Source organism: Piliocolobus tephrosceles, chromosome 2, assembly GCF_002776525.5.
Source record: "Piliocolobus tephrosceles isolate RC106 chromosome 2, ASM277652v3, whole genome shotgun sequence".
NCBI lineage: Eukaryota > Metazoa > Chordata > Mammalia > Primates > Cercopithecidae > Piliocolobus > Piliocolobus tephrosceles.
Window position 1 is genome coordinate 132,908,817 of NC_045435.1, and position 11,237 is coordinate 132,920,053.

At 36.0% G+C, this 11,237-nt stretch overlaps 1 non-coding gene across 1 annotated transcript in view; it reads left to right on the forward strand.

Moving 5' to 3' along the window:
- The window catches only part of LINC02877, a 70,861-nt gene extending 66,066 nt beyond the window's left edge, over nucleotides 1-4,795 (forward strand). The window contains exon 3 of the transcript XR_004228861.1: nucleotides 4,549-4,795. This is a non-coding gene — a transcript (long intergenic non-protein coding RNA 2877). The remainder of the gene's footprint in view (nucleotides 1-4,548) is intronic.
- Nucleotides 4,796-11,237: the final 6,442 nt, after the last annotated feature.

Sequence of the window (11,237 nt, forward strand, 5' to 3'; positions counted from 1 at the left end):
TTTCTATTCCCTATAATATACTCAAAATTGCTTATAGTTAAGTACGCTACATTAAGTACGGTACTATGATTGTGACTTTTTTTTTTTTTTTTGATGCAGGGTCTTGCTCTGTCACTCAGGCTGCAGTGCAATGTTGCAATCTCAGATCACTGCAACCTCCGCCTTCCAGGTTCATGTGATTCTCATGCTTCCACCTCCAGAGTAGCTGGGAATATAGGCGAATGGCACCAACCCTGGATAATTTTTGTATTTTTAGTAGAGACAGGGTTCTACCATGTTAGTCAGGCTGGTCTTGAACTCCTGACCTCAAGTGATCTTCCCACCTCGGCCTCCCAAAGCACTGGGATTACAGGTGTGAGCTACTGCACCTGGCCTGATTGTGACTTTAAAACTTCTTATTTTGAAAAAGAAAAGTTATCGTAACAAGGTCTTTTTTTTCTTTTATTTTCATTTTTTTCAACCATATAACCTCTTATTATGAGCTTGCTAAATACTGTCCTATATGAATACATATGTAAGTATGTATTTAAACTAGACATGCAGTTTCTGGCTCTTGGATAATAAATGCAGGAGAGGCAACAGGTTTCAAGCCTGTATGAGTCTCCAAGTCTGCCCCTTATTGCCTGACTTTTGAGGCTAAGGTGGCTTTGCTGCTGCAGTGGCTGCTGGATTGGCCTCTGCTGTACTGAGTGGGTGGTGGGTGCACAGAGAAAAGAAATCAAAGACACACAGAGCAGCACCTCAATTCACCTTAAATATATAAGAAGGCCTTTTTTATGCTTATCATCACTGGCCATCAGAGAAATGCAAATCAAAACCACAATGAGATACCATCTCATACCAGTTAGAATGGCGATCATTAAAAAGTCAGGAAGCAACAGGTGCTGGAGAGAATGTGGAGAAATAGGAAGGCTTTTACACTATTGGTGGGACTGTAAACTAGTTCAACCATTGTGGAAGACAATGTGGCAATTCCTCAAGGATCTAGAACTAGAAATACCATTTGACCCAGCCATTCCATTACTGGGCATATACCCAAAGGATTATAAATCATGCTGCTATAAAGACACATGCACACGTATGTTTACTGCGGCACTATTCACAATAGCAAAGACTTGGAACCAACCCAAATGTCCATCAATGATAGACTGGATGAAGAAAGTGTGGGCACATATACACCATGGAATACTATGCAGCCATAAAAAAGGATGAGTTCATGCCCTTTGTAGGGGCATGGATGAAGCTGGAAACCATCATTCTGAGCAAACTATCGCAAAGACAGAAATCTAAACACTGCATGTTCTCACTTATAGTGGGAATTGAACAATGAGAACACTTGGACACAGGGTGGGAAACATCACACACTGGGGCCTGTTGTGGGGTGGGGAGTGGGGAGGGATAGCATTACGAGATATACCTAATGTAAATGACGAGTTAACGGGTGCAGCAGCACACCAACATGGCACATGTATACGTATGTAACAAACTTGCACGTTGTGCACATGTACCCTAGAACTTAAAGTATAATTTAAAAAAAGAAAAGAAAAAGAAAGTCTTTTTTGAGAGACAAATGAAACATAATTGCTTCTCATGCTTAATGTTTTGTCATTAACATTTTCCTCTGTCAATAACATATATTTTAAAATGTAATACTTTTGGAAAGTGAGAAGAATTCTGAAGAAGACAAAAAAGGATATTGTGTTCCCAAGCAATTCAAGGGAGGATAATGTACTAAATCAGACTACAGGGGCAGGGAAGTTGCACTAAGGAGGTACCTGAACTGAGAAGCTATGATGGTCAATTTTCTGTCAACTTGACTGGGCCATGGGATGCCCAGACATTTGATCAAACATTATTCTTGGAGAGTCAGTCAAGGTTATCCTGGATGAGATTAACATTAGAATTGGTAGACTGAGTATAGAAGATTGCCCTCCCTAATGTGAATGTGCCTCATCCAATCAACTGAAGAAGTGAATAGAACAAAAAGGCTAAGTATGAGGGACTCCTCTTGCCTGACTGGGTGAGCTGAAACATCAGTCTTCTCCTATCTTTAAACTCAGACTGAATAACTGCCTCCTCTTGGGTCTCAAGGCTACCACTTCTCAGGTTGGAACTAGTACTGTTGACTCTCCTAGTTTTCATACCTTTGGACTCAACCTAGAACCTAGACCAGTTGGCTCTCCTTGGCCTCCAATTTGCCTGCTACAGATCTTCTAATTTTCTAGCTTCCTAAATCACATGAGCCTTTTTTTTTTCCTTTTTCTTTTTCTTTAAGATGGAGTCTCGCTGTGTTGCCCAGGCTGGAGTGTAGTGGCATGATCTCGGCTCACTGCAACTTCCACCTCCCAGGTTCAAGCAATTCTCCTGCCTCAGTATCCTGAGTAGCTGGGACTACAGGCACCCACCACCATACCCCGGCTAAATTTTGTATTTTTAGTAGAGATGGGGTTTCACCATGTTGGCCAGGCTGGTCTGGAACTCCTGACCTCAGGTGATCCACTCCCTTTGGCCTCCCAAAGTGCTGAGATTACAGGCATGAGCCATCGCACCCAGCTGCCAGTTTCTTATAATAAGTATTTTTACATGTATAAAATAAAGATATATGTGTGATCTATATCTATATATTTAATATCTAATATGTACATTTTCTATAAGAAGCAGCAAAACAGAATTATAATTCATTTCCCCTCCCTTCAAAACTACTGCTTCAAGTTTATTTACAGTGAAAACATAACAATTTGATAAACATACAATCTGTTTCTAAAAATTGTGAATATTTAAAAAAGGTAGATTTCATTTTTCTTATGTACTACTTAAAATGCAAGGAATTAATTTCACCAACAGAGCCTATGAAGGTATTAATTGATTTGTAGGACTGGTTAAGTGCAGGAGAGAGGCACTTTCTTGGGTAGATGCTTATGAATTCTTTTTGTATAACATTTTTTATTTAAAAAAAAGTATCTCGGGCCGGGCGCGGTGGCTCAAGCCTGTAATCCCAGCACTTTGGGAGGCCAAGACGGGCGGGTCACAAGGTCAGGAGATCGAGACCATCCTGGCTAACCCGGCGAAACCCCGTCTCTACTAAAAAATACAAAAAACTAGCTGGCCAAGGTGGCGAGTGCCTACAGTCCCAGCAACTCGGGAGGCTGAGGCAGGAGAATGGCGTGAACCCGAAAGGCAGAGCTTACAGTGAGCTGAGATCCGACCACTGCACTCCAGTTTGGGCGACAGAGCGAGACTCCGTCTCAAAAAAAAAAAAAAAAAGTATCTCAAAGGCACTGAGGATGTCATATTTGACACACACTCAATAAAATATATGCAGAGTAAGAATTTGATATAATGGGCTCACTTTATGTTTTTATCAGAATTTACTTATTGAATAGATATTTATTAAACATCAACTACACGCCAGCTCTGTTCTTTATGCTGGAGATAGAAAAAAGAACAACACAGACAATGTTCCTGCCTTCAAGAAGGAGGTGTTCTACTACAGAGACAGATAATCAACAAATAAAAAATGCGAACAAATTAGTATATTATATAAATATAAATATATAAAATAATCATTTATATATATATATATATATACACACACAATGATTATGATTAGTGTCCACAATGAAACAAGTAGGATGCTGCTGTGATAGAGAGTAATAGAAGAAATATGACTAGAAAGGGCCTATCTGAGGAAGCAATGTTTATAGTCATGATCTTTTCTAATAGCTTTCATCTTTTTCCTCCCATTGATATTACTGATCTGGGGAATGATTTATTTTAATATGCCAAGGACTTTTTGTTTGGATTCAAGGGGACAGATGCAGGGTTGTTATATGGGTATACTGTGTGAAACTAAGGTTTGGGTTACAGATGGTTTAGAGAGTGATTTAATAATTCTTTTCATATGGATTCTATTTCAATATATGTTTCTCAATTTGTTAACTTTAAGTCACAAGTATATTTCATAATGCAAGCCCTTTCAGTTCAGACTTTCATATTATAGAACTTTTACAACTTAATTTATTGGTGAAGCCAGTATTTACTCTGTATGTCTTAATGTGATTAATTTTAATTTGTATCAATTATTGGCATACATTTGTGATTTGCTTTGTTTCTCCTGCTAGATTGTTGGCTCTGTGAGGCAGGAAACAGATCTAGCTCCAGTGTCCAGAATAGGGGTTTACACATAAAAAGGAGTTAAATATTTTTTGAAAGAATTGCCTAAAAGAAATTTCTGTGATGAATATTAACAGAATGATCTAATCATTATTACACTTATTTTTTTTTTTTTTTCCAAATAGGGCCTGGCTTTGCAGATGTTAAATTCTTTCTACTCTTGACTTACAGTCTTAACTCCCTCTTTATAAATGTGAAGGCTAGGAAAGTTAGGGAAAAAATCAGCAACAAGTAAAATTCCTCTGATCTTTCCCATGCCAAAGAGTTGGTGATAAAGAAAAGCTATTTCTGAGGATTAAGGAGTATGCATAATCTATGCTTGGCTTTCTCTGCTCCCTTTAATATTCTATTGAAAGTCCCTCTTTGATTAAACAGGAGAGAAGATTCAAGGAGGAACTGAAATAGAGAGAGGGTCCTTTGCAAAACAGCATCAAACAGATCCCAGTTACTTGTAACATCTGCCCTGCCATCGGAATAACATAATGAGAGTCCTGGGCAACCCAGAGAGAAGTGTAAATAACAGCAGTTACTAATCAGAACACCGCTGAATTTTGAAAAATTTTTGCATGCTTTAATTTCTTCACATTTTAAGTAATTATACTAATTATGAGAGTGCTGTGTGTAAACCCTATTAGTTGTTTGGTCACAAATAAAAACAAAAGTCATTTCAAATATGTATCTGACTTTACTGCTTTCCTATAGAGAGTTGCTTTCTACAGTGAATTATTTTTCATGTTAAGAAAAAGTAACAAAAATTCATGTTCTTGGGGATGAGTTGATGACATAGGCCCTCGCATATACCACTCGTGGAAGTGTAAATTTATTAATTTATTCAACAAACATTATGTGCTAGGCATAGTTCTGGGCGTTGGGGATATGGAGGTAAGCCAAACAAAATCTCTGCAGTCATGGAGCCTACACTTTAACTGGGGAGATGCAAGTGAATACACAGGAAGTCAGATGGTATTTTATGCTATGGAGAGAAATGAAGCAGGTAAAGGGAGAAGGAGAGTTTGGGGAGCAAGTTTTCTTATTTTAGTGTGCTAGGGAAAACTCGGCATTTGAGCAGAGGTGTGAAGAAATCAGAGGAACTAACCATGCAGGTATCTGTAGAAGGATCACTCAAGATAGAAGGAGTAGGCCTGCAGTACACAGAGGATGCTATAGCTAAGTAGAGGGAGTGAAGGAGAGAAAGAGATCAGAGTTGATGCCAGGGTCTAGGTGTGAGTGAAATGAGAACTCCATGCTTTCTATTTTAAAGGGGTTTTAAAGTAAGAATGATATAACTTGTTTTAAAAGACTCCTGACTTCTCTATGCTATTTTGGGGCAAAAGTGATAGAAGAGAGATGTACTAGGAAGCCATTACAGTTCATCAGGCAAGAGACAGTGGTGGTTGGGACTAGTCTCCACTAGTAGCAATGGAGGTGAGGAAGTGGTCAAATACCTAGATGCATTCAGAAGTATAATTTTGGCATGTAAAAGAAAGGCTTGACCAAGGAAGATTCTAACATTTTTAGCTTAAACAACTAGATGAGTGGAGTTGCCATTTTATCAGATACTGATGAAGAGAGTTTAAAGGAAGAAACCAGGAATTTGGTTTTATATATGATCAAGTTGAGATATCTATTAGAAATCCAACTAGAATTGTCAATACAGAAGTCTGGAGCTCAAGGGGTGGGATCCAGCCTGAAAAAAAAAAAAAGATCTTAGGATTGTCAAAGAATAGATGGAATTCCCATCCATAAGACTGGATGACTATGAATGATTACGGCTAAGAAGACATCGTTCATGGAGAATAGACAGGGAAACAGAGTGAGAGCAGAACTATTGGATTCAATTTTCCGTGAGGGATATAATAGGACCTGGTGATTTACAATATGAACTCCATGGTCAGAATGTCTGAGTTCAAACTCCGGTTTCAGCAAGGATTATCTGACCTCAGAGCATACATAAAAATGGAAGTTTTATAGTTTCATGTAGAATTATTGTAAAGATTAAAAGATAACCTGCTCACAAAGTACTTGGCATATAAGTACTCAGTACATGTTAGTCACTGTTATCAGCATCATCGCCTTCATCATTAATGAGTAACAATTTCTAAGGAAAGATGGTCATACTCATATTAATGATCTTCAGAACTGGTAAAAGAAAGTGGTAGACAGTAGTTCAAGTTTTTACACCCATCACCACAGTAGCAGGTTTCCTTCTGTCTCTTAATGTTTTCTTTTATATAGACCTCAGTTACTCACAAATACCAGCCACATGGTTTGCATTTCTCCCTATGTTAAATTCTTGACCTCTCTTTTACTTTAAAGTTGCTGTGTTTAATGTAATATCATAAAAAGATCTAGGATTTTAAGCAGTTTGTGCTACATGTATAGTTCCAAAGTTATACATATGCCCTAGATACTCAATAATAAAGGACCTGTGAACTAATTAAAAGAAGCAAATCATGAGAATGTACCTTTAGATTAAGCTGAATAAGATACCAGGGAGCCAAAGGTGTGCATTCAAGTGAGTGAGAAACCAGAATGACATGGAGAAAACAGAAGAGCTCAGGTGGACTCCTTCCTAGACGGGGGGCTGAAAGGAGCCAGTGGGTAAGTGAAGATGATGAGCAAGAAGACAGTACTGATGATGACCCACCCAGGAAGAGCTGTTTGTTTCTAGAATAGGAGTAAGTAAAGTAGTTACATCACTTTGGGAGGTCAACAAAGGAAACAATGGCATTATGATTAAAAACCAGTTATTTTCCTGTATGCTGGATTCATTGAAATTCAATATTGTTAATTATCATACATTCCAAGTCTTAGTAAAATCAGACAATAAGTCTAGAAGAATTCAATGCCCTGTGTTTCTATTTTGGCAAAATTGCCTTAATAGCAAACAGAAACAAAGTTTTAAAGATTAGAAAAATAGTCAAAGTAATCTATTTTTCTTTTTCTCCATTTAAATTTTGTAGAATTTTGTGTCTAGGAACATGTATATATATGTTCACATATATATGAATATATACATGAATATATTAATAGATATGGATATATACACATATGCTTATATATGTGTGTTTAGAACTGCAGGCCAAATTGAAAAGAACGAGTGCGATTTCATCATTTTCAGTTAATCATCAACAATTTATTTAAATCTTATAAAATAAGTTCTGATCTAGTAACAAACCATAATTATAGATTGTTTCTACACAGATACCCATGCACTGGAACTGTTTAAGGCAAGTATGTTAACCTGGAGACTATGGAATCATAAAGGATCCATGGATGAGCTTCACTAGGCTTACAGCCTCCCTGAAATTATATGAATATTTGTATATTTGCGTCCTTGTAAGTTTCTAGCATCTAGAGACACTGAAGGATTCTTAACTGATTCCTAATCTCCCAAAAGTTTTAGCCTGATTTTTTCTTTTTATTGTACTTTAAGTTCTAGGGTACATGTGTACAATGTGCAGGTTTGTCACATACGTATACATGTGCCATGTTGGTGTGCTGCACCCATTAACTCATCATTTACATTAGGTATTTCTCCTAATGCTATCCCTCCCAAAACAAGGTATCAACTATTTAAAATAAAAATAATATAAAATAAAAATAAATAAAACTATTTAAAACAAAATCCACCAGAACATTGATGGATTATAAATGGGAAGATCTAAAAATCTATCAGCAAGATACTACTTCTGTCCAGACGTCTCTGATCCTCTGTAATTATTTTTCTCAAAAATTATTTATGCTAGATAGTCCCCGGATTTATTTAACTTCTATATTCAGACAATAAGATGGGGTGTTTTCTAACAACTTACTTCCTCTGTGAAAGAACTCTAGTCTGGGTTCTGACATACCCCTGGGCTCACAGCAACATTTCTGTTTTTTTTTTTATTCTATTCTCATCCCAAGGGTTTTGGCTGATCAGGCTGGAGTGTGGAACAGAAAGAATTTTAGAGCTCATCTTTATTTGTAAGGAAAATCTGCTTTGCTTGATTTTTGTGGATTTGGAAGAATGTTATCGGGAACAAAAGGAGAAGGTAGTTGAGGGATGGAGAGAAAGAGGATAAAGTGGGACGATTCAAAAGAAATTTTGCCATATAGAAACACATTTGTTTCTTTGGGAACTGGCAGTTTGCAAATGCTGTCACTAATCTGCTTAATATATGAGGATTTCCAGTTTAGTGAACATGTTTTGTATAATCAATTAACAATTATTATTACCTATATACTAGATGCTTATTGCCATTATAGTCATTGAAGAGGACAGAAGAGAAATACAAATCACACTCTCACCCCTTAAAACATGTGTAATTTGAAGTGACAATTAAGCTAACAAAAACTAATCAAAAAGAGGAAATTATTAAGTGGTATACATATATAAAATCAACTAAGATTATATTTACTAAGAATGAGTTTAGACTTCTCTCATCCATTTAAAATGTTTCATTTGAATTATGAAACATTTTGAACATATCAACTATTGTAGAATATAATGTACCAGTGAGACCTCCATCATGAAGATTAAATGTATATTTACATTTTGACCTTTATTTCTTTAGATTTAAAAACCAAATGAAGTGAAATGTTCCAGTTAATACCCATTCCTTCTACTCTTTCCCTTCCCAGAGGGAACACAATCACAAAACTGATGAGTATTCCTATGTATGGCTGTGTGGTTTTTCCATGTATGTTGTACATTTCTGAAGATTACACTTTGGAAATTTCAAATATTTGCATCAATAGCACAATACAGAATTTTCTGTTGCTTTTTAAAAAAAGTTTATTGTTTTGTTATTTACATGATACACTTGAATATACTTTATTCATGTTAAAGGTTATAGAGCTTTTGTTAATCTGTTTTTATGCTTAAAGAACAGTTAGCTTTCTTTAAAAATCTCATATGTTTTTCTCAGCCTAAGATATGTCTTTTCATTCTTTTTATACTGTCTTTCATCAAACAGAAGTTATAAGTTATGATAATTGTTATAACAGTTTTTTTCCATTATGGATCATACATCTTGTTTCTTATTTAAGAAATACTCTGCATAGAAGCTGGAAAAGAAGAGGGCATTCTAGACATAGAATCCAGACAAGCAGAAATTGGCATGGTAGATGACAATAAATAGACTGGCTTGACTGCAAGAAAAAGGACCCAAAGGAGTTGTCTTAGTCTACCTTTTTTCAGCTCAGACAGAAACTGGTACTATTCTAGGTACCTTGAGATAAATGGCAGGGTCTCCTCAAGAATGTAAGAGATGACTCCTTAGTCTACATATTCCAGGCCTATCCAGGCCCTCCTAGACTGAAGGAATTAGTATCTTGGTACATCAGTAACCATCTGAGGGACTGCAGCTTGCCAAGGCACCCAAGTTAGGAAGCTCTGAAACTTTGCCCCTAGCGGGGAACAAGCACTAAACTGTCCTTGACAGATCTTTGGCAAACTAAGATAATTTCAGAGGTACACTTTTCACAGCCTCACCATTGCGAGGTTCGATAAACCTTTTTCCAAGAAACATTTTCTCTTGTCTATCTTTTCTTATATCTATCTTGTTTCTGAGGCCATCACTATCTGAAGTAAAAGCAGGCACAATTTTTCCACTTAGATCACTTCTCTCCGGCTAAAGCCCCTGCTAATTCACAGGCTTTTTCAATTGTTTCTCCCAGAAATATTTCTAATTATCAAGTAATTACAGCAACTTTAAGCTAAAGGATGAAAAGAACACAGATTGAATTTACACATCAACACAATAATTATTTATTTTATAACTTCAATATTTTGCAATGTTTCCTCGTTATTCTTGTTATGTTCTTTCTACGACGTTGTATCTGATCTGGAACAAGCAGTAAACAACACATTTTCATAAAGCTAATTATGAAATGTAAAAAATGACAGTTGACATTGATATTATTTAAAAGTTGTCTTAGTAAATATTTTGGAAACTCAACAATATATTTATTCTGTCATATTTTACCCTCAGAAGAACAAGAGGGAGAAAGGAATATTATCACATTACTTCCATACACATCTAAAAAATACATCACACCTACAGACAAATATATTTAAAAGAATTTGAAAGATTGAAGTCAGTTAGGAAGTAGTTCTCTGATATGGCAATCAGAGGTTATCAATTCAAAATCAACGTTTATCATTCTCATGTTCTTGTAGGCAACAAGTCAATCAAAATGGAATGGAGGGAAAACATTTTCATCAGAGTTTAGCAACAATGACAGGTGCATGCTTCTGAAATAAAAACACACGTGCCAATAGAAAAATAAGCCAGCTACTAGGTTTGTGTAAATGGTACTAATTCTTGTAAATACTGAATCCTTGGCATATATAATTTTAGATTTGGATTAATATCTAATTTACATAATTTTATATAGATGATTCTATTCTTTTACACAGGTATATTTGCCAATTAGTACCATCCCTTTTGCATACACAGAATTTAGCCAAAACGACATTCTGTTGGGGATCTATATAAGTCCTCCAGATGATTCCCTTTCAGGCTAAAGTTTGAAAACCATTGCATTACTCTGGACTAAATCTCTGAAAGACTTAATAGCTTAAATATTTATATATATTATGAACGTATACGAAGGATATGATTGCATACTATATAATATAAACATTATTACATAGGTAAACTTCATAGCAGAAATAAAAAGAGAAGTCTAAGAGGATTGTGCATTGGTTGACAAAGAAAATCTATGCCAATTTTTACAGAATTAATTTTTATAAGGTATTAATCTAAGGTATCACACAGTTCCCTATGATATCATAACCTAATACATGTAGACTGGAAGAAGTATTGCCTAATGCCTCAATCTCACTACATTTATCTGCTTAATTAGAGATCTGTTGAGCCTAAATTAAAATTTAATTTAGTATATATAAAATAGCAATAACAAATATTATTAGCAAGTTTAAAGAAAGGTGTCGGTTGGGCGCAGTGGCTTACGCCTGTAATCCTAGCACTTTCAAAGGCCGAGGGGGGTGCATCACGAGGTCAGGAGATTGAGACCATCCTGGCTAATACAGTGAAACCCTGTCTCTACTAAAA